Consider the following 26,161-nt stretch of genomic DNA (forward strand, 5'->3'; position numbering starts at 1 on the left):
GGTACACTATTAATACAAGAGAGTCATTTTTTTAACGCAAAATGAATTGAATTTCATTGTGAAATTACCTGCTTCCTTAGGTTTTGGAGGGTGATAATTCCTCTTCTTTGGCTGATAACACTTACGATATCTCCACTTCAGGTGAGGAGTTGGTTTTTCCATAATCTGCTGTCCACAATCAATCTCGACACTGACCCGTCGAAAAACACAGGTGTATCTTGCTCTCGTAGCACGCTTGAACTCTCCAGCCTCCCGAAACAAAATATTTTTTTTCTCCGAGTATGACGCCCGACGTAGTGGAGCAGTGTGAGGGGAAGGAAGGCAAGGGATTGGTAGGGGGGAGAGAGAGGGGAAGGAGAGAGACCGCCAAAGAGAGGGGAAGTGGAGGTGGGGGGATCCTTCTCTGGAAGACGACAGCGCCAGGTCCCCGCCAGCGCTGTGATAGACGTTGAGCCGTAGAAAGGCCAAAACATCCATCACGCTCAAGAACATAACGCGAATCTGGTTGCATACACGCTCTACCGGTATATATATTTGAAATTATGAAAGACGCAGCCTTGACTCAAATGTTTGATCATCTCTGAGTCTCAATTTGGAGCGGAGTAATTCTCACGAGAAAAAGGCGATTTTTTTGGGAAGTTTACAATTTTTTTCTCCTAATAGGTTTTTACGTGTGCAACTGTGAAGACATACAAACCAAGGCTACATATATCCTACGTTTTTTAGTGGAAACAGTTCCTCGTTACATGCAAAAATTGCCCCCTAGTGACCTAAATGGTAGCTTGCTGCAACGGCACTTTTCTGGCGTGGTATCCAGTCCCCTTAACCTCCGTATATTTGCAACGTTGCCACTACCTCCGCCGTATAATGGCTGCTCGCTCTGCAGAAAACCGGAAGTATGTTCTTTAAACTTAAATACTGGCGCTAACATATCGGTAACCCCTTCTAAAAAAATACATATATTGAGCATCGATGTCTATTCTATGCTGTGCTAATTTTTCAACGATATATTTCGGGCCAAATTTGAGATGAAAAATGTTTTACAAGGGAAGGTCATCATTCTCCCATAAAGACAATGTATTTCAAGGTGGAAATCCGTCATTTTCAAATCCATAAATCTTTCTTAAATGGCCGATGACATAGTAATATTTTTTCACTATTCGATAAAAAAAATAATGAGCAACAACATATGTCAAAATAAGGGGAGGTTTTCGGGCATGTTTGAAATGATGGTTCCTCCTTAAAACGATATTGTAAGTGTTTTCTTTCCCTTTTTAAGCAACTTATAAACCCAATACTCGAATACGCGTGACACAAACATGCTCCCACCCCCCTCTCGAACCCGCTTGATATAATCAACCGCCTATCGACTCGTTGTTCTATATATTAGCAGGGGCGGATCCAGGATTTCTTTCTGGGAGGGGCACAAGCGAGGCCGTATCCAGGATTTTGTTCAGGGGGGGAGGGGGCACAAGGATACCTCGTCATACAAAACGAACGAAATGATAATGGGACCGTATTAAAAATCTAGCATATTTTTTAGAGTCTGGGGGGGGGGGGCACGTGCCCCCGTGCCCCCCCCTGGATCCGCCTATGTATATAAGTATTTTAGACACACTGATAGGCGCATTCATCATTCCTAAGCATTTTCTTGGGATATATATTATCCTACAGATTTATACGCATCTCATCAAACGAGAAATAAAAATACTTTTGTGTGCTAAATTATTACGTTTAATTCGTTATGATATTTATTCCAGTTGTTACTAACATTTCCCTAAGAAAATGTTTAAATAATGCTTAATGTATTCCAAGTATCAGTAAGTAATTAACACATTTCTTCGTGTTATTCGAAAGTTGGAATGTCAAATAGTTATCATAAATATATTTCCTATAGATAAAAAACCTTCGGAAACATTAATTATAAGTCTTGCTTGCCTCTTTCTCACCATTTTAAATCACATGGTATATGTTTTACGTTTCACCCTTTCACTGAGAGGTCAAACTAGGTCTTTCCCGTTTTTTGTTTCTTTTTGTCATCTAGAGTCAGTCGTAATTGGCTCCTGGTGATATCATGCATGTCAATGTCCTCTACATTATTATGTATAAGTGGTTTCGCACCAATAATAGAACTTAAACTCGCGTAATGAATACTTTGTGGCAGTCTTACGGGCGAATAAATACTGATCATTATCCTACTAACAAAAAACTACGCATGCATATGTTTTCATCCGATAAAAATATACCGAGTCGGGTACCTGACGACTATTTCTGCGTAATTAATAAAAACAATATGTATTAGCTACGAAATATACAGCTTGTGATATCAGGTAAACATTTCTCCCTTGCAACTTGACTGAAACTGGGCTGAAACTACCCTGAAACTCACTGCCTTGCTTCTATGCTGAAAAGCATTGAAATTGAAACAAATCAGTGGAGTTTGGAAGAAGGATGGCAGTGCAGTAGCAGTGCACTTAAGTAATCCAGCTACTCCAATGAAACTCCCTTGGCCGACTAAACTGAAACTCCCTTGGCTAGCTACACTGAAACTCCCTTGGCCACTAACTAGACTGAAACTCCCTTGGCTACCAGCTAGACTGAAACTCCCTTGGACAGCTAGACTGAAACTCCATTGGATAGCTAGGCTGAAACTCCCTTGATTGGCTGAATACATTTCCCCTACCCAATCCATTAAAATTCCCGGTTGTCAAGTCATATGAAACACAGTAAATTAACAACTTGCGCAACCTAGCCAACAGTGGATGATCACATAACAGATTTCTCCCACAATTTTGCATGCATGATAAGAGATAAAGGGTGGATAGGTGATTGCGATCAACAATAGTTGTAACTGCAATGACCACAACATTTTTCAAGGCACAATTTATTAGAACATGAAAATACATCAATAAATCAATAACTGTTAAAGGCACATACAAAAATATTCCAAATGAAAGAAGTCATGGAAGTTAGATGCTCCTGCAATAGAGAAGAAACATGACTGATGAGAATCACAAACGACTTAACTCAAAATCAAATTAGCAAAATTGCACTTAAAAAACTCTCCTTTACTTGGCTTATGCATTAATGTGAACCATTCAAATTATAGAAAGCAGAACTTAAATTATCACTGAGGAAGCATGCGCTTTGCATCATAGTTCAATGAAAAACGAAGCGATGACTCGTTACTTAGGCTATGTGTGAACTCCAAACGAAAACCACGGAAGATTCCAAAACATTCGTCAGTAACTAATAAGTATAAGCAGTAAATATACGTTGCCCACCCGCATTCCTTATTTCTTCGAAAGCCCTCTCGAGCTCACTGATCCTCCGCAGGATGACTAACGGACGGCGCGGCATCCGCGGCATTGATGACCGGTCGGTGTATTATCCTCCTCGTCCGGGGTATCCATGAGGCAGGAAAAGTGGACGGCAGTCGCCAACGCGTTGAAAGAAGAATTCGTTATTGGCGCCATGAACCCCGAAAAAGGAGCTCGAAATCCTTAAACCTGCAGGGCTATTCTGTATCTTGGGGGCGCTTTATTCCGCCGCCGCTATTTCCCTCTTTCAAATGGCATCGATTTTGATTCTGCAAATTGCATCGCGTTATATTACGCCGATTTTGGGGGGCGTAATATATCGCCCCCGTGAAATCTGTAGTCGGTATGAAAATTAGTGTAGGGCAAGTAATACAAGTCGAGTAACTCATTAAGTTATTTATAAATATCTAATTATTAGACATAATAATGATGAAAATATCTTTTTTTTATTATTCCATCGTTATCTAGCGGTCAGCGAAAGCCAATTTTAGGTTTTGTGATATTACCTGCAAATCCAAGATCTCCGAGAGCAAGATACAAATGACGGTCGAAAACAGTTCCGCGCATTGCAGACGACGAAAATTTCTTACAGTATTTATGATCAAGCTCATCAGCAGATAATGGGATTTAACATGAAAATATCTCTCCTACCTTAATAAATGCCCTTGCGAGCATTCTATCACACAGCACAGACAGCACCGCTGCAATTGACAATGCATACTAATATATACTAATAAGTACGTACCGTGATTTCCAACGGAAGAAAGGGGCAAATAAACAGAATGATTGCTCGAGACAAGGAAACATTTAATGAATTATTCATCATAAAACTGCATATATTTCATTTCAACATCATTCCTCTTGCGGCATATCACAAATTTGCACTGTACTAGTATATTTAGTCCGAGTCATATCAACGCCTTTAGTTGTTTGAAGTAACATGGAAATGATATCAAAATGCAAACATGATAACACTTCCATAATCATTGCTCGAGGAATTGGTATTAGACACTGTAAAGTATGTCACACGAGTTCACAATCACAACACTCGCGATGATTCCTTCCATGACATCCGCGTAATCTAGAAAACAGCTGTTTTCCTCAACGGATGTATTTTAAATGGCCTAAAATGTGATTTCAAGTGACAAAAATGTTTTATAATTAAATAATTACCCATGTGGACAACTGTGGACATCGTAGAATTACGGTGAGCAATCAGACAAACGATTTAAACAAGCCGTGGCTGAAGATGAACGTACTAGTAAAAATAATTTCGTCACCACTAATCATAAGAGTATAATCATTATAGGCGTAGGTGAACGAATAGTGCGTAGCGGACGAAGTCCTCTTCAAGACAATTATACTTGTAAATTCTGATATATTAAGCTCAAAAATTGGCGATATTCTTCCTTCGTCGACTGTTGAACCCTTGAATATAGACGCTTATTTACTTAGGCTAGAAAATATCCGATTGAAAAAGAGCAAAATCTCCAAACACAAGCCACATCGTGTTTTTAACTTCTTCCCGGGCTGCCGAGTATCCTGCTGCGTTTTCAGAGTGTCTCATTTGTTTATTGCAAAGAATCGAGAAATATGATTGGACGTGTACAAAACTCCGCCCCTGGTAGGGGCCGCTATCGGAATAACGCCAGCCAAATGCTGGCGTAATTGTCGATGCTATAAAGCGACCCCAAATTCCGCTTAGGGGCCGCTATTTTGAGATAGTGAATCGGGGGGGCGTAATATTGCGCCAGAAATAGCATCTTCGTCGTGATAGCGGAGCCGCTATCTGTTACAGAATAGCCCTGCTGCCTGGATTAATAAAACTCGAATTCAATGTCAACGTTCTCATGGCTAAACATGGAAGGAATAAACGTGCCATCAGAGAAGTTAAAGCGCTTACCTCCAATTTTGACTGCAGTCAACACCACCGACCTAGCTCTCCCCTTCACCTTAATTTCGATTAATTCTTGCCGTTAACAACCGTCGAAGTACCGGGAAAATAATTATGCCATCAATCTTTTCATGCCAAAACCCACGCTCACCACTCGTCTTTCGGTCCTAGCAACTTGAGAGAAATAACGGCAACCGACAGCTTGACGCGCGGGAAAAGATATACGTATTGCCAAAAGCTAAATTTAAAAAATACATTGCTGCTGAAAACCGGGGTCGCTTATATGTCCGGTAGAAGGGTTCCGTACGTTGGCAAAACTTACGAAGGGTAGCGCACGTGCAGCAAGGGAGTAGCAGTTCAAATTCATGAGGGAGAGGGGATACCCAAATGCTGCAGCAGCTCTGTGGCAGGGCAGTAAAGGCTGGTAAAGGCATTCGGCAAGAGAGATTCAGTGGAGTTATTAAGTTGGCCTGGCCTATGAGCCTACCGTCCAGTTCAGTGTCAGTAGAGCTCATGTGCAGCAAGGGAGAAGCAGTTCAAATTCTGAGGGAGAGGGGATACCCAAATGCTGCAGCAGCTCTGTGGCAGGGCAGTAAAGACATTTGGCAAGAGAGATGCAGTGGAGCCATAAATTCGGCCTGGCCTGAGGCTATTGTCCAGTTCAGTATCAGTGGAGCACACATGCAGCAAGGGAGAAGCAGTTCAAACGCAATGGACTTGCAAGGGAGAATAGCATCAGAGTTTCAGTTGAGTGCCCTTTTTCTTGTTGAGGACAAGGCAGTGCAGTTGCAAGGTTGTTTCAAGGCAGTTTCCACACATTCAGTGGAGTTTCAGCCCAGAATCAGCTCTGTTTCAAGGGAAAAGTTTTTATGTAGCGATTTACCGTGCGGAAACTTTGACGACGACAAAAGATGGACAAGAAAAGAATGAAGGCATCCGAGATGTGAGTATAAAAAACATCGGAAAAGGTGAAATGCACGGAGAGGAAAAGAAATGAAGAAGTTCCATCCATAGAGGAGAGATTTGAGGTACGAGGGGAGGAGAAGGATTAAGGTGAGGATGTGGATAGAATGAAAGGGCCCTAATGCGAATGGGCGTTAATGTCACTTTAAGTGGTAAGCTCAAGTTGGGAGGGGCGCAGGCGGGGTGATTCGTAAATTCTTTCATGTACTCCAAAGTTATCAAGATACCTTTCATAATAATCAAATATTTTTTTCATTTCAGAAGGGCAGGAAAATTTTGTTTTTTGATGAGCACCGAAAATGGTTGACTCACAATCGTAATGCCAGGCTGATGTTGCTCGCACTGTTTTTCTTAAAAAAACACCGAACAATACTAATGTACGAGTATTCCACAGAAAGAGAAGACAACATTTCCTACGACGCATTGCGGCCTGAAAGCTTGCCATTTCTCTCAATGCCCATAAATATCTGAATTCTCACTCTGAGCACTGAAAAATTATATTTATCTTCAAAGCAATTTTAAGGCAATCCGATTGCTCATTTGAAAAATATATAATGCAAAAACTATCTTCTCTCATAAAAAAATTTCTTTGCCGGTGATTTTTCTGGGTAAAAAATTAAAATACTTCTTTTTCTTTTATATTAACAGGATGGGAATAAGTTACGGTATTCAAAATGTAGGCACCACTTGTACTCCGAATAAACTTAAACTTGGGGAGTAACTGATATTTCACTTGTAAACATTGAAAAATGTCTGAAAATCCTTCGCCTTCGACTCGGATGATCGCGAGCATGATAGTAGCTGTGATGCAAACGACAATATTAACATTGGCGTAACACATTTTCTTATTTCATCAAGACCATGTTGAGAAAAAAAATGTTGGAGTATTATTCTCGAAATGTTCTAAAAATTTTATTTGTACTATATGTGCTGTATAAATTCACCAAACGACACGGTTGTCCCTCTCACGATGTGTTACTCGCCAGAAAAATCCTTTAATTCTTTTCCGCTTTCTTCGATGGTGGAATTGTTTTGCTGTGGGGAGGGGGTTCACCGGGACCTCCGAAATCGTGCTTGGGGCTCTTGGCGAGGGTTAAAGTAGTCAACTTGCACCATTTGCACAACCCGATCAAATCAAATCGGTCCCCAGCGGACAAAGGAACGCGTAAGAAATACACGAAGGTCGACTTAGGAGAATAACAGAGACGGCTGCGCCAGGTATGTGGACCGACTTTTGAAAGTGACTGTACATATACAACTGTAATACACGCGTGTATTATGCATGTAATATAGCTGTATTACATGTTTTGTGTTATCTGGGGAATCATCGCATCGGAGATTTTAGGCAAGAACTATATCTTGTTTTCTATTCTTCATGGATTGGTTTTTCTAGATTTAATTTAAATTTTGGAACTCGGACCATTACATTTACTTTATATGAGGGTCGGACTTTCCCCGTCGTAACCATTCATTCCTACCTTCCTCTGCAAGTGCGACCCCATTTCCTGGGGTAAGTGCAACCCTCTGTCGCACTTACACCAGGCTACGAGGTTGTAGTATGGATTAAATTTTTAGTTTCTTTTCGACAGTTCTTGTGTTAAGCTTTTAGTTTCTGTCTGGTAGTTCTTGCATTGAGTTTCTAGTATAAATATTGCAAAACACAGAGGTTTATAAAATTAGGTCTTTTAATTAAAGTCCTCACATCAACTTTTATTTTGAAGGTTTATTTGATAAAGATAGATTTCTTAAGTTTATTGACTTATTATTAGAGGTCCGCGAAATTCCACGAAATCGGTAAATAATTACGGAATTCCGCGTTTTTGTTATTTTAGGTGAATTAGCGAAATAATCACATCTAATGAGTCACAATCTATTAAAGCCTAAGCCTTCATGGTTTAACACTACCTACGTTCATTTGCTCTATCTCATTACGATTCCAAGGTCAATAGGTAAGTGCACTAATTTTTTTTATTGCTGAATTTGAAAGTTTAGCCTAAAAAAGAAACATTAGTATAGTCACTTTTATTTCCTGCATCTGGGGTATGCACTTTAAAACGTTTTGAAAGTTGGAAAATTTCATGTTGCGCTGAAACACAGTGCCTCCATCTTGATTGAGATGTGACGTCACAAGGCAGTAGTCACCAGTGGAGTATCGCTGTATTCCGTCGCCTTCTTTAGCGCGGCGAGAGTTTCCGGGAATCGGTGGAGTTTGCTTCCTAAAAATGTCGTCCAGTACCGAAAGCATGAATTCAAAATAGAATTATAAATGATTTTTTGTTCCAAATTTCATCTCGACGTCGAAACAAAAGCCTGGAGAAGATATTCATTCCCGTGCCTTAAGCACAAGCTATACGGAATAAATGGTTCAAGGCTGCTCCTGACTCTTACCTATCGATGATATTCTGTTTTGAAGATCATTTGAGGGTATTGTAAGATCAAATTGATATTTTTATTATAATAATTTACTTAGTAGGTACCTCAGTCACATCGGAAAGTGTGTTAAGTCAAAATATAGCATCTTCCGCGTAGACCTACGTAATTTATAAACTGAAAGTAGTTTGGTTAAAGAATTATGGCGCGACTGTTATTTTACAAGACCGGGCAAAATGCGTACTTTGCCCATGATATGTGCATATATGATAACAAACGATTTTTGTTAAAGTTAATTTTTATTTGTTGAAATTAGTACATTTATAGGTGATACGAATAAGTTTATACAGCAGGTCGCGCAGCGTAATTTGTACTCCACTGGTGACGGGTTCATCTTGCTGATCTAAAATATTAGCTACAATACCTCGAACTTTGAAAACTCGCAATATAGGCCGTCAAAGTACATTGTAGGAATACACGAGACCATTCTAGCCCAGAATGTACGTACAATGTTGAAATCCTTGGTTTTCAAACATTGACGTATTTTATACGCCAGCGCGCCCGGTCCTGGGTTATCAACTTTTATTTCATCCTATTTGTTAATTGAAATTATATTTCGGAATGGTTCTTTTAGCACTGCTACTGACGTAAACTGGTAGGTACTGAGTAAGTAAACTCCCTTTGGAGTAATGTGAATTACAAGTGTTCGAGATATATGTCATTTTATATTCACTTTGTGTTCTTATTAATTATGTCTGTACGCATATTATTGCTTGCCGCGAGCCTTTAATGGTATATGCTCTTGCAAGAGTGGTTTTCATTTTTAATGTGGAAGTTGGTCAGTATAAGCAAAGAAAAAATTAATATTTTAGCGCACACCAACCCTTGTAGTCATCGTAGCTCTGCGTTTGTAATGACGCTAAAATACCTAAACGCCATTATGATGATAAAAAAATGGTCTTATGTCAATGATTGCTGCAATTATAATTAATGATAAACTTTACGCGGAATGATCACAATGAAGGCAACAAAAAATTATGCCATGACATAGTCTTGAAACCTGGTCTTTAAGGTGGCAAATCGTACACGCTACCACTACCCCAATCCGACCCACAAGGAAACGAAGGATATTTTAAATGTATATATATGACTTGTGAAAAGTAACGCATGAAAATTAATTAATTACAGCCTTACTAAGGCCCTAATTGAAAAAGATGGAGCAAGGTACGAGGTCTCCCCTTGTTAGCCTTAACGTCTCGCATTATGGAGCGTTGAACCTGTCCTCCTTTTTCAAAAATTCAGTGACCATAAATAGATCAAAGTTTGGTATACCATTTATAAATCGCTGGAATTTTCCTTCTCCCAACCAAGATTATCTTTCTTGAACCCATCCTGGACAACGAACCATTGCAAGAACCAGCCAGCACGGAAATAAGGCTAACATCCCATCCATGTCATCCATGGATTCTAGTTGTGAAGGGCGATAGTTCCGGCCGGCGTGAATACATACGCAACGAATAAGTCTTGCAGCAAACGTCTTAAATAGGTTTATTAGTTTGACTCGGTTCTTACAAAAAAAGTTTTGGCATGATAAACGGCATTGTGCCAAAATATACCCAGCGAAAAATAAATACCATTACCTATTTATTAAAGATTCAATGTGCCATTCGTACTACTCTTTCCAAACTTGAAGTTGACACGTAAATGAATATTAATATATTACGCAATGATGAAGTCATTTACTCAAAAGAGAAGCAGCCACATATATATTCTGAAGATATTTTATGACAGCAAAAAACGGATACCCTCAAATTCTGTAATTTTTCTATGCAATAATAGTGGTATAGAGCGTTCCACATTTAGTTGACAGTACGGGTCTTATGGATAACAGTGTTGCCAAGCTTCCGCTCCGCCGGCAGGCATCCTAACAGCTTATGCAACCACACATAATATGGCGCCAAAACGGTTTAGTTCAAAAAAGAGTTAGGGATCGCACGAAAGACCGCGTAAATTAAGGAATTTTTTAGCGTAAATTACAATACCTTTGCTGCAATATAAAAGGAAAAGTCTTTTGTTATTTTATGTAAGTACTTATTCAATGCACAAGCTGAATAATGAATAATCTGTAATGTAAAAAAATAACAATAAATTGAAGGATAATAAAAATTATCGCCACTCCTGAATGAGACAAAATGTCTATTCCTTCCATATTATGCAATATTTTTTGGCTATGGCTAGTATTACATGAAAGGTGATGTTGTATAAGACATCATCAATCTTTAATTTTTCAAAATTTTCCCGTACTTGATTTATTGTAAATTAAAGATCTCTTTTCAAGCTGACATCTTCAAAGCTAATTTCCTTAATGTTCTTTTTCCTCCACCTTGTAGTAGGCAAGGATTCCAATTTCCTTGAGTAATAAGAGGCATTATCTACTACCATAGGCGGATCCAGGGGGGGGGGCACGGGGGCACGTGCCCCCCCCAGACCCGCAAAAATATGCAAGATTTTTAATACGATCCCATTATAATTGCGTTCGTTTTGTATTACGAGATATTCTTGTGCCCCCCCCCCCCCAGAAAAAAATCACGGATACGGCCTTGCTTGTGCCCCCCCGCCCCAGAAAGAAATCCTGGATCCGCCCCTGTCTACCACTATAATTGATCCCTCGGGTAAGTTTGCAAGAAGTGAGTGCTCAAACCATCTCTCGTAACACTCGCCACCCACTTCTTCATGCTCATCCATTGAGTTCTTTTTGTACAGAAACACATACGATGCTCCTTTTATGAACCCATTTTCCGTTCCTGTGTGTATAATTGCAAATTGACATCCTCGGGAAGTGAGGGCCAAGCCCAGTATTTAGTCCAGCAAGGAAAGCTTGACGCGGATATTCTAATTGTTTGTTTCGCAAACTAATGTTCACTATTTGTCCAACATTAATCCAACTTTCGCCTGTGAATACACTCGTCCTGTGTACGCGACGATATTTTTTTAGCTGCCTTAAATAATTGTGCCACCAACGAATAATATCATCCCTTTCGATAAGGATGATTCTTTTCCCCCTGCGATCGTACACGAAGCCTATGTGCAAAAGAAGACGATATAGTGTTGTCCTTTTGTAATCTGGGAGAATACTATCCATATTTACCGAGTTTAAGATGGGTTTTAAAGTCAGAAGAGTATTTTTCACGAAGGATTCATGTACCTTCCTTCTAATTCCCGATCTCACAAAATCGTCGAAAATCACTGCTCTCGAATTTTTGTAAGGCTGTCTAATTTCTTTAGTTTCGAAGGATTTACCAATGGACCACGGGAGCTTTCCTTTCTCACTCTGTAAACAGTGGACTCCGAGAACCCAGTAGCCTTCGTAGCTTCTCGGCAGGCCTCACTAATGCTGAGAGATTTCCTGAAGTACGAGAAGACTTTGAGCACCAACTGTCTTTCGCGGCTTATGAGCTTCTCACCTTTTCTCCTCTTCTTTGTATCGGACATATTGATTGGGCGTGTTACAGCAGAGATAAGTGTAAAATACACTTCACAATTCTCAAATTCAGCAGACCACACAACACTTGTTCACTCCAAAAAAATGCAATGACAAACTGAACGCCTTCGTAAATTCTTCGCACGGCCCCTTCGGCTAGGGTCGATTCTGGGGCAGGTTTTATGGTACCCTATGAAAGGAACTCAGAAAAAACCCAAGCCCCCTTTTGTAAAAGGCGTGCACTGGATGGGGTAGTGTTTCGCACAGATTATGAGATATTCTCTTTCTTGGTTTCCGCGATGGGACCGAAACACCCAAGGCGAAAGCGTCTTATTTCCAAGGCGCTCGCTTACTTTCGTGTATCAATGTATTCAGATAAAAACACTGCTGTTACGACGTATGAGTATTCTCTGTTTAGGATATCAAACGAATATATTGATACATTTCATAGTATGCATTGACAAAAAACTCCTTTTCCGCCCGAGAATTTTCCCTCTGCGCGCAAGAAAAAGCAAGAAGCCCGGCCCAGCGGCGCCGTAATATTTTTTTTTAAGAGGACGTGGGACATAAATTTTTCTCCTCCCTCGAGGCCGTCTGAGTTTGGAGATAGTTCTCTTGTCGGCCGGTAGAGTCGTCTCAGACAATCCATCCTTGCGTCGGCGTTTTTGACTAGGGTTTATTATCTTCAGTGTGTTCCTCTTTGAAGGAATGAGGCGGGCGTTGCTTCTGCAAGCTCTCGCTCCTCCTCTCTCGCTTCTCCCGTGGCCGTCGCCAACGGGAATTCACTCGCACTCTTGGGTGTGTGTGCACCCTGACAGTAGCGATACTCGAGGATCAGTTACCCTTTCTCATTAGAGCCCTTTTACTTTCAGCATGGGTGTCACTTTGAGTTTTCTTATCCGTATTCATGGAAAGCTGAGAGCGTATGGACGCAGAATTTTGCAATGCGCTTCCTCGGAAGTCACGGAGGAAATAAATCCACATTCGCTGTAAGGTGTCCCCGCCTTATCGTAACCGGGGGTCCTCATCCCCACCCGCACATTTTTTGGTCCCTCGGGCCAGATCGCACACATGCTGTGCATCTGACATACTAGATACCTAAATAAAACCGCGGAAAAGAGACTTGGGAACGAAAAATATCATTTTTGTCGCATAAACATAATATTCTATTTTCCTGTTGAATTTGTATTTTAATAGTACTTAATTATTCAGACGTTATGAATCCGAAAAGCTTTCGTAGTGGAGTTGCATCAGCTGTAGTGATTGGAAAAACCTTGGCGACAAGGTAAATATTGCAGCAAAATCAATAATATACCAATGAGGATTACAAAATAATGTTGGCTTGAATATAAGATACACCTTCAATTTCTGTTTATATCGGATGTGCCACACGAATGACAACGAAAATGCTGCCCTAACGGACTTTGAAAAGTCCTGATGAAATCCTGTTTCACTCGCAGGTCTTTTCGTTCGAGGTAATTTACAGTTTCTGGTTGCTTTTCCGAATGGAGTGTTATCCGATGGGGACAGGTTAGTAGTTTCCTGGTAATTGTTTGGATACTGCATCAGAGTTAAAGAAAAGAGTATGTAATATCTGTTTTTAAATTATTTATTTTTAGCTTTTTTATTAGGCAACTGTCCTTCCCCGTCCTTCTCCCCCCTCTTTCGTTTCCCCGCTGAATTTCTCCTCTCTTGAGCTGCCAAAATTCCAGGAGGATTCCGAATCGGCATTGGTCGGGAGAATCTCGGATCAACAATTTCGGGAAGCATACACTCAATGTAGAATTTTTTCAATTTTTCCACCATAAATTTTCTCCAAAAATCGTCATCCCTTTCGATTCTCTCCACTTTTAAATCACATTTGGTCCATACGGCAAAGATACTAAAATCTCGCTGGGTAATGTGAAGCTGGCCCTGAATTTGGAAGAAGTAATTATGCTTCTGGTTAATCTTCATTTTGTCATTCTTCATCCAGAAGTTTACTTTTCCTTTGTTGACTGCCTCTTCTACAGTCATCTCTGCTGCCGATGACGGACACTTTATTTCGACTATACCACGATCACCAACAATTCCATCGGGAGAAGCTCCAAGGAAAGGAAATTCTTTGTAAACGTACAGCCCGCATGGTTGATTGCAAATACCTTCCTTTAACTCCAATGCTGTGTGAGCTTTTTCCTCATTTATCCTTCCATATTCCAAGTGAGGAAAGTCACAATTGCTGTACATAACTGATTTTATAAAGTTTTCACAGCCAGTGTGCGGAAGCATTTTACACACGCGGCCAAAATTGGAAGCACTGAGCATCTTCCGCCGCATTGTGACCCACTGAATATTTTTTCCTTGCCCCACTGTTTGCCTTTCGATTTCCTCTATTTCTTTTTCACTCCTTTGGAGGGATTTGAGGAAAAGCTGACACTCATCTTCAAATGGTGGTTTAGCATGTCCGGTCTTTCAGAAAAGGGCCCGCAATCAGGGTCACGATTTTTTCCCAGACGACTGAATATACTTCTCTTCGATCTTGGCACACCTTTCCTTCTGATTGAAGTTGAAAGCGCCTTTTCACTTTTCCTGTGAAGGGACTTTTTGCAGTGGTACCCTGGACTTACGTCGCATACATTTTTAGAAAGTGTGCGCAATGGGTTGCCAGAGTTAAAACTCACAACTGCTCCGTCACATCTTCCCTTGTATGAACGGGAGAGGGCATAATTGACTCTTTTTCCACCAATGAATTTTGCTATAACAGCGTTGTAGGGTTCTACTGGATTATTATCCACGTCATAAATAAGGCTTCGACTATGACGACTTATGTTTTTTACAATACACATCAATTTTTCGTACACCCCACTTCTTTTCAATTCTGGAATGTAGTTTTTTTGATCACTTTTGTTTTTACCATCGCAAAAATACCCGATTTCTTTGCATTTCTCATGCTCTCCAAAAATGTGGCTCGCACTATTCAGGATATCCCTCTCGAGTAGTTGAGCTTTTTTAGGCAAGGGTATATCCTGAGATTTTCGGAACTAGACAGCTTTTGTCAATGCAGTTCTAAAGCGCAAAACATTTTCTGTTATCAATTTCCTCTCAACTCTGTCACAGATCACAATTTTTTTATCACTTCGCCCCTTTTTTGGCGTTGTTTGGCAGTCGGCATCTGAATGATTTCAAGCACTGTTGCACGAATGCGGTGGCAGACACTGAAGACCAAATCGTTCCTTATGTTCCCCATGCACACCGGCCACGGAGGGGAAAATTTCCCCTCCCATCCCTCTAGGACCTCTTTCAAGGTCTTTGCAAGTCTAGACTCAGGGAATAGCGTATGATAGCAATCCGTTCTATTTCTGACAGGGCGCTCGGGGCGAGAGAAGTGAGAACTAAGATGACTGCGGCCGCTGTCGTTGATGCCCGTTTTGGGACTGAAATCCCTCAAAACTCTCGTTTTTCATTCCTTAATTACGCACTTATTTGAAAAGCATTGGCCACGAGAGTTGGTGTGTTAACCATAAACATCTGACTAAAAGGTGATGCGTAAGCATAAACGTCATTAATGGATTCAATATTCCACAGAGATTCCCGAAAATTCCCATTATTTCCAATACCGCCTTGCATAGTTGTATAAGTTATAAAAAAAATAAAAATAAGATATCGACTTAGCTGCATACTTTTCCTTGAATATATCGAAAACCGCATGCCTGTACAAGCAAAATCAACGGTATAAGAACGGAACGTGTAGAAGCATGTAATATAGGGGTGTACTGCGTCCTCTTAAGATCAAAACATTGTAACTCGCTTCAGAATTGTTGTAAGTTAATAATTTTTTCACCAAAAATGACTTTGTAGTTTTCTTCACATTTGATACGCAGCATATAGGGACCTACGACGTAAGAAACGTAAGTTAGTAAGCGACTACTTTTTACCTTGCAAAAATCAAAATTTTTCTTGTCCTAAAGGGTGTTACGTCGGCATAACAGCATTTTAACTCAATATTTGTACAATAGAGTATGTGCACATTTTTGGGAAGTGATCTTAAAAAAGAATTTACACCTCAATTAGGCTAAATTCCGAGTCTGAGAATAGAGAGGTACTTTTTAAGCGAGATATTAATTATTAAAATTTGCAAAATTAATGATGCGCTGAAACACCAGTCGGCCATATTCTCAAGGCTGTGACGTCATTTTGTTCGACGTGTTCTCAGGCATTCCTTGTTCTTTAGGGTGAGCCCCTCTACAGCGTATACTGAGTTTGGAAAGAAGCCATGGAATGCCTCATGAACTAGATTTAAAGTGTGTACATGCCATCATCTACATCTTTTAGTTCATTTGTTTCTCGGTTACGCTGGCGACAAGACTCTATCAACTTTTCTACCTCGAACTACCTAATCGTATTTCTTACTCCTCGGTTCTCGCATTTGCGTTCGTTTGCAGATTTATAGTGACATTAAAATTAAGAGACAGTGATGATCCTTGAAATAGTACGACCTAATTCGTGAAAACTAAGTCACTAATTAGTAACTGACTTAGTAACTGTACCCGTACTACTAACTAAAAAACGGAAAATTAATTTTCGATAAAAGTGATAGTTTGGGTATTCAAAATGTTTGTAATTTAATTCCAAACACAGTGATGCTAATATTTTCCAAATCGGATGTGAAATAAGCTCATTATTACGTATCACAAGTCGGGACTACTTTTTGGAAATGCACCGCGCGCAGGGATTCCTCGCTTAATGGATAGTCATAACAAGACACTTGTACCTTGAAAACCAATAAACTTATGCTGTGAAGAAATATAAAATGAACCAATTATTAAATTGTGCTAACAAATGCTTCGAGAAGCATATTGAAACCGAATGAATGAAAAGTAATCGTCTCATCTAACTATCAAACATTTGATTTCCAGCCCGAGAGATTTCCGTCATTCATCTGGACCAAGTTTTCATTAACCAATTTTTAGATATACCTCACAAATGCTATTCATAAACCTCAACCACGCAAATGTACATCTGACTGACATATCTATGTTAGCGAACTGAAAATAACTTGTAGAAACATTGAGATAATCAGAACTCTGCTTTTGAATACATTAATTCTACGAAAGAACAAATACGTCGACTAAAAGTGCGTTTTTTTTAAGAAATTAAGATCAGATTACTGCTTAAACTGGACCAAAATGTAACTTCAGTTATTTGTGCTTACATTTAAAACCTTAAATAGCCCAGAAGAAGAAGAACCCAGCTCAGTAACGGCAATTTAATAATTAACTATGGATATTCATCCAGTCACCACGGGCCATAACTGAATAAGAAAAATTATTTTTCGTGAGTCAGTAGGTTAAATAATAATAGAATAGAAAATATTTAAATAGATAGATTAAATTATGATCGGTATTTGAAATGACAATAATACAAATATCGATAGTTATATACCTACCGGCACTTTTACTTCCGTAAACCTTCGAATCGTGCTAACAAACTTTTGGCCAATTACCTACTGTAAACAATCTCACTTAATTCACTTATGTTAAACCTAATTTCCGATGAGGTTTCCCGTCCATTTCTCTTTATTATGAATGAGACAAGACAACAAAAAAGCTCCAGTTCAACATTAAAACTTCGTACCGAGGCATGTAGGTATAGTCCAACATAATCAGCACGGTCAATCATTGAAGCATCCACCTTCGGGATATTATTTGAAGAAACCCTCACGAAACCTGATTCCATGATAAGCACTTAAACGTATTTCCCTTTACACAGATCAGATCCACCAACTTTTTCCAATGCACACGCAGTTTATTGAATCATAAACACGATCATAACACGATAAACACCTTGCACGCTGATGAGATAGACCAGAATGACGTCACATACCGAGGAGCCAATAGATGAGCGTTTTCGTCTGCCTAATATCGTTGCGAAAACAATGCATATTAAATAGCAATTATTAAACAAACTAAGCAACAATTAATGCTGTTAATCGAAAGTAATGATATTTACGATAAACTTTATCGAATAAACTGCATTTCAATCGTATTCCTCCCGAGTGCACATACTCTATTGGTGAAGACTTTCACACAGAAAATAGTGTGAAAAAGTTTTTGCAGAAATTCAATTCAATACACACAACGGTCAGGCAGAAACTGCGAGAAGAAGATAAAGTAAAAAAATACACGTTTCTGACGGAAATTTAAGGAAATGTTTTTTATAGTTTTTGTTATAATTTTTATCGAAAAACTATTGGCACCAATGAATGCAGCATCTATTTCTACATTAGAATGCAATTTTTAATCAGTGCATAACGCAACATTAATTTTCGTGTTGTTATTGACAACACCGCGCTCCTGGCCTTATCGAGATTAACATGGGAAACGATTCTCCATAAGAGCCCATACTGTCAACTAAATGTGGAACGCTCTATAGAACTAAACGGCGTAGAAGCTGCCTTCTGCTACTGCCTTGTGACGTCACGGCCAATATTCAACATGGACACCCGTTTTAGCGGCCTTTGAATTTTTCCATATTTCGGACGGTCATCTCGAATCAAGTATTCACTATTAGGGTTTAAACTGTGGTTTTACGACATTATGTTATTCTGAACCCTAATTTAAAAAATGTGTTTGGTGCATTTGAAACACTAGTGTACTTCCCTATTGGCTTGTATAGTCTCGCGCATAACACATCGGCGTAATATCGCGCACTGTAGTGATTTCTCCGCAAGAATTTGCCGTTAAATTTACCACAGCCTCTCTCTTCGATTCCCATGTATCAATCCTGAAATATTTAGAATGAGGCGCTTTCTTACCTGAAGAATTAGATATTATGAATTAAAAATGCACCGCGGACCCAGATAGCATGCAAGCTTGCAGCAAACTTGTCATAGGCATGCCATTGGGTTGTCACGACAAACCTTGTCGTGGCAAGTTTGCAGCAAACTTGCTGTGACAAACCTATTCTGGCTTGAAAGCTATGTACAAGCTTGAATAAATCTTACAAGTTATGTGAACACATACAAGCCGTAGACTTGTACATCACACCTGCAGAATACATGCCATATTGCACCCATGGCAGATTTGTCATATCATTCCTGCTGCAAACTTGCCATATCACACTTGCAGCAAACTTGCCATATCAAACCTGCAGCAAACTTGCCATATCACACGTGAAGCAAACTTGCCATATCACACCTGCAGCAAACTTGCCATATCACACCTGCAGCGAACTTGCCATATCAAACCTGCTACTACCCACACATAGCATGTTAGCTCACGTGAAGCTTGACTTTTCCTTGCCATCTCAAGGTTGAATTTTTCAAGCCTCTTTCCAGCCTGTCAAGCTACCCAAATTGATTTTCCCTTGCCATGTCAAGGTGGAAATATTTTCTGGTCAGAAAACTCAGTCATGAGATCACCCTCAAGCAGAGATGAGAATTGCTTAGATTTACAAATACATTTTCTTGGATTAATATCCCACTTAAGACACTGCCTCCAAAAGATGCCTTGAGGATGCCTTTCAGGTGATATGGCGAAAAACATTTTTTACACAATTTATATACATTTTTAGAGCCTATATAGTACTTTATACAGTGTGTACACGGTATAAAATGTACAGAAGTGAATACAGTGTACATACAAAAATGTATGCGAAAGGGTCAATTTAAAATCTATGCTAAAAACAATTACTTCCATTATAACGATAAAACTGGAAGCTTGGTTGTAAGGTTTTAACCCTTTCGAGACCGCGGAGTTTTCGTCTTAGCTTGACTGCTGTACCGATCCCCAAGAGACTCTTCTTTCTTAAGGGTGTTCTATACCTCCGCGAAAAACGGCTCTGCAGACTTCAGGTTGCTCGCCATTTGCTCGCTTATTATACACTCTGGAGAGAACTTGTTTTGGATATGGTTTAAGCTAAGATTATTGTTCTCGGCAAGCGAAAAAAAAATATTTGAAAAGCATTTGTTAATTAGTTATTGGCGCTGAAAAACACAATAAAACGCCTGTTTTCTCGATGTTATTCTACCACGTAGAAAACGCGATTTGAATTTTTTTTTCGGGAAATGAGAACATTCATCCTTCTTCTTGGAAATAAGATACGTTTCATCTATATAATATTTGTAATAACCACGCTATAGCTCAATTTCCCAAGCGTGTTTTCTCAACGTCAAGCGCTTACGATCTTTTCTTCCATGGCGCTGCTGTATGATCCCCCACTCTCGGTGAAAGAGCTTCTCACCCCACAGCAGTCTCTCTCACTACCTCCCCTCCATCGTCTCTTGCGTCCCCTACATGTTTTTTTTCCTCTATGCTTTCCTCGACCTAAGAAGCCCGTCTGACCCGTGGTCGGGCCCCAGCCCAGTTATTATCCGAGGCTTTATGTTCTTGTGTTGCGAGCGGCATGTTTGAAACGGGGCTAGCGCGAGTTTTCAAGTTTTCTGTTCTTATGCATGGAAAGTGAAAGGAAATCAAAGAGGAAGCATATCTTTTGTGGGAAGGTGGAAAAGAAATACTAAGAATAATGGTGAATATATAAATCCTTTTTAAGTGTGCTACATTATTAACAGTTAGTATATCTTTAGACAGGTATTTTCATCCACGTAAAATCTGCAAACACGTGATGCAGCTAAGAAATAGACTATCAAATTATTTTAACCATTTTAGTCATTACAAACCTGCAACAATAGATGCTATTTACACTGCAGAAGGAGAAACAGCTTTAAAGTAAGTACCTCTCGATAATGTATTGGCTATGACTATAATATATTAATTTTTTGTAACCAAGCATTGAAAATAAGATGAATATAGAGAATATCCTGCACATTATCAATTAGATTCTAGGTTACACCATTGCCTTTTAAGTTCTTGCTGACGCTAACCAAGAATAAATATTTCACCGAGTAGGTAATATAACGTGCACATCTTCATTTCGTGTCTAAATATTTTAAAAAGTAACCGTTATGTCATCAAAACACGATATGAGAAGTATCACGTTGTTTTATTTGTCTCGCATTTCCGACATATATGTTTCTCGATAACTTGCAACCGAGGGAGAAAACTTCGAAAAGTTATTTCCTTATAAAAATATTCTTATTTATTAAAATTACTATTATTAATCGTTACGTGAGTCACCCAAAAGAAAGAATTTGAACTTGAACCACCGTATCACTAAGCAAGGGTTGATGTTTGGTCGATGTAATACAGCGATGACGTCTAGATGACCGAATTTAATCGTTAACTATCTCCTATTTGCGTAAATATGCTTGTTGTAAGCAAAAAATAGATACACGAGATCCAATGGACCTGCAAACCAGTTTTACAAGTATAAGACAAGAATTTTACTTGTGTAGCAGGAGTGACGAGAAAACAAACAATACACACGGATAAAACTCGAATGTGGGATATTTATTTCGCTTGAGTGAAGTAATGCAAACTAACTTCGCGTTATATCTCTCACCAACAACCTGATTCACGTGCTGCTTACACTCTTCTGAGCTATTGATTCTCTCAAAGAATGGTTCTCACTACAGGTCGTAATGAACCGAAACTCTGATGATGAATGCAACTTTTCTCAGAAGTGGGCGGCAACTTCCGCGATTTTTCAATGCTAATTTTTGTGAGAATGACTGAACGAGTTAGTTAGTTATTTTTACCCATCCATCGACCGAATCATTAACTAAAATTACGATTTCGTGCCAGAGTAAACGACCACATTGCGATATAAATATGCGAGACTTCATGTAAAATACTAGTGCGCAGGATCAGGTAGACTCATTATATTTAACTGTTGAAATTATTCGGCATAATAATACGTATAGAAATTTATGACAACTGAATGTAATTTCATTAAAATTTCTTCAGTTTAGAATGATACTAACATCACCGCAGAGCGGTTGTAGTCATTGGGAAGAAACTAAAATTTCTCAGGAGCATTACCCGATCAATTTTTCTCTACCCCTCAGTACACTGCATGACCCTTCCGGGATGGAATCCTGCATTGAAGTTGGGTCTTGTACTTGATATGTTTCCCATTTTTTAATTGCGTAGGGAATTTTAGTTCTTATACTCCACTATTATTTAATATGAATGAGAATACATATATACCAAGACTGTTATTTGCCACGAAAAAAAACATTTCGCTTATGTTAGCCGCGATTCAAACCCAGATCCTCCCGATTGCCGGTCAGTTACATTACCAAATAATTTTTTTCTAGGCGAATCTTAGACACAAGTAAAAAGAGTCATTGAAGAGCCAGTGAATTTCATATTCAAGGAAAAAGGTGGCTTCGTGGTATGAGTGGTAGCATATTTGACCGGCCATCGGGGATATCCGGGTTCGAATCCCAGGTTAGTCAAATGATTTTTTCATGTCGATTATCATACTTATTTACCTATGCACTAATGTATTTAACTATGCACTCGTGCGCGTGCAAATTTGCTTGTTCGATGCAATACTTTGTATGAGTGAGAGCACAAAACCTTTTGCATGTGACGCTGGAATATCCTCTTTTACGAATAATTCTAACCACTTCTAATAATTCTAACACGTTAGATAATTTTAACCCTAGAGTGGTGACGCCCGGTCTCACAGACCGAAGATTATTTCTCATCGGTGTCTCAAGCGAAGTATATAATGTTGCTGTTTATGCTTTTTAGTAGCTTCCTATTTCACGCTGCTCTTCCGATACATGACCGAAAAAATCACTTCATCAGAGTAATTTGGTACTTATTGCTACTTTCGGTCTGCGAGACCGCGCGTCACCACTCATGTTCTGAAATTTTACTTTGTTGCCGGAGTGGTGACGCCCGGTCTCACAGACCGAAAGTGTAACATTGATGTATCATGAAAATAGATTACAATGATGCCGCTTTCACCATCCCTTGGATTCAAATTTCAAGTCTTGGAAGTTACATGTACCCTATATAAGGCCAAGGAATCCTTTTTCCACGAGTCAGTCACTGTGTTCGCGCAGTTGTTAGACCTGCTTGTGGAACGACGCCGCTGTCCAGGTAAAACATCCAAGCACAACGACACTAACAGGTACGTTATAAATTTTGGAGAGCATTCATTGGAAATTGCTTATTAACTTCACGCAAATAATTTATTTTACAATATACGAGTATATAATTTCTTTTGGTTAGCACGTATCTCTGGTTCATAATAACTGAACGAGATGAATGGCATTATATGTAATAACTTATAGTTTTATCATTATCTCGACGGGGTATAATCTGCCCATCTACTCTTTTTTTGTGAATCTCCTTTTGCAACTCTTGCGACAGCTCAGACTGCACTTATCTAACTTGGTGAGTACGCTACGCAGCTATTTCACCTTTGAATTTTTATACCTTATGCCGTACATTACTGTTCCATATGTTGCATCCAATTTTCCTCTACATATGTTTTTATTATTGATATTAGTTGGAGTGATGAGTTATGAAAAGGAAAAACAGAGGCTATCACGGTTGCTGTCCGAAGTAGAGAAAGAACCGCAAGAATCCCTGCATTTTGATGACTATGACGACGATGACGAAGAAGATCTTTTGGAGGTGCGAGAAGAAAGCAGTGACTCGGAACAAGACTGGGACATGGAGGACGGAGATGCAATGAAAGAGGATGATATATTCACCGGGAAAGATGGGACCACCATATGGAGAAAGAAGACACCAAAACAAAGCGTAAGAACGCGTTCAAAAAATATAATTACAAAATTACCAGGGCCTAGAGGAAAAACGAAAGGAATAACAAGTGCTATAGAATCATGGCGATGTTGTTTTTGACAGTTCAATAATAAATATGATTACCGATTGTACTAACAAAGTCATTGATAAGGTTTCTCCTAATTACGGGCGTAGCACGTACGCAAGACCTACTAATGTTCATGAAATTGAAGCACTAATGGGATTGCTGCTGCATTATTGTATCAATAAAAGTAATCACGAAAATGCCGAAGCTCTATAGTACCAAAGGCAATTCAATTGAAATATTTCGTCTTGTCATGTCACTTCAGCGTTACCGATTTCTGCTGCGTCATCTAACTTTTGATGACAAAGAAACTAGAGATGAAAGACGTAAAGTTGATAAGCTTGCCCCCGTGCGAGAGGTATTTGATTTGTTGGTTGAAAACTGCAAAAATAATTTCAGCTTATCTGCCCAGGTTACTATAGACGAGAAGTTGGAGGCATTTTGAGGTCGCTGTAGGTTTCGTCAGTATATACCAAATAAACCCACCAAATATGGAATAAAAACATTTCCTTCGCGATGCAAAAATGCATTACACGTCCAACTTAGATGTTTACGTTGAAAAACAACCCGATGGGCCGTATTCAATGGACAATAGAGCATTTTCCGTGGTTGAACGCTTGTGTAAGCCAATTTATAACACTAACCGTAATGTTACCATGGGCAACTGGTTCACTAGCATTGAGCTTCTTGAAAGACTGCTGAATATCTATCAGCTGACTTCAGTGAGCATAATCAGAAAAAATAAACGCGGCTTAGGTCCAGAATTAGTTCAAGAAAAGGGAAGTAAAGTGAAATCATGTCTGTTTGGTTTTAGGAAAAATTGTACATTAGCTTCGTACGTCCCCAGAAAAGGAAAAAATGTTCTCTTGATTTCAAGCATTCACGACTTAGACCAAGTGGATGCAATAACTACAAAACCTGATATCATTTTCACCTATTACGGCACAAAAGGTGGAGTAGATGTCGTGGATAGGTTGTGTGCTAACAGAGTCCTCTATATTGCCATATAATAACGACATGATAAGAGAGTAGTGTTGAGAGAGCAATCTAGAGGACTCTGGTGTGCTAACTACAATTGCGCTAGACGCGCTAGACCAACAAGGCTTTGGCTAATGGTCGTGTTTTATTCATTATTGAATACATCAACAATAAGCTCTCAAGTAATATACACTATAAACAACAAGAAAGAAAGCCTTGTACTGCGTAAATTTATTGAAGGAATTGCATTTTCCCTGATTGAAAAACATCTTAGGAATCGTGCATCTATGGAAAACGTACCACGAATCGCTCGTTTACGGATTAATGAACTACTGACCATTAACCCACGAGAAATACCTCCTAATCCTACTGAAGGGCAGATTGGGCGCTGTAAATATTGTGACAGTAAGAGGAATCGTAAAACGCGATACCCTTGTAAAATTTGTAACTCATTTCTCTGCCTTGAACACGTAACCTTGCTATGCGAAAGGTGTTATGCCAACAATTCAGAAGCCTTCTTTTGACATTGACATTCCTGAAAAATTCCTGATTATATATGATTGAATATGTTTTTAATGGATGGCATGTAATTTAAATTAACTCTATTGTTAATTATCAATACCGTGTATCGGATATTTTTGGTACTAATGAAAAGATGACGATGTATAAATATTTTTCCTGTTCTTCAACATTTAAATGAATAAAAGTTGAAAAAATTGTGTATGTAATGAAAATGTGAAATAAATATTTATAATTGACAATACAATTTCGTATTATGAAGCTAATTCAAAGTAATTAAACTCAATTAAACTTCCATACAGCATGAGAGACCACATCGGTCCAGGAGACCGACGTCACCACTCGTGAACCAAAAATTCACGTCACCACTCTAGGGTTAAGTTGCCGTTCCATGCTTAACAACTTTGTTTGGTAGAATGATTAATGATTTTCAAACGCTCTTCATAAAAACATACACTTAATTCAACTTACAAATAAAATCCGAAGATTCAAACGTAATGGAGCGGACTACGAACTAATGGATTCGACTTTGCCAACATTTGGCCCGCTTTAATTTCGTAGGGGATAAATTATTTCTAATACCTTTACTAATTTACTTTGAAAAACTGCGAGAAATACTCCTCCTTCCGTTAATTATGTAAAAGATAAGGAGCATACGATCGAAATTCATGGAAAAAGGTTCCGCGCTAAATGAAAGGATAATTATGGTAAAGCTAGAGATTAAGCCGGTAGATACCGTAGTAGAACATGTTAACATACCTACGACGGACTACTAGGATGAAGAAGTTTAAGGCGTATATCAAGATATCACAGCAGTAATCAAACAGGTAAAAAGTGAAGAAAACCTTATAATTTTAGGTGATTGGAAGGAGAAGGCTTTGGGTGTCAATATTAACGGAGAGAAAATAG

Source organism: Ischnura elegans, chromosome 11 (genome assembly GCF_921293095.1).
Source record: "Ischnura elegans chromosome 11, ioIscEleg1.1, whole genome shotgun sequence".
NCBI classification, from domain to species: domain Eukaryota; kingdom Metazoa; phylum Arthropoda; class Insecta; order Odonata; family Coenagrionidae; genus Ischnura; species Ischnura elegans.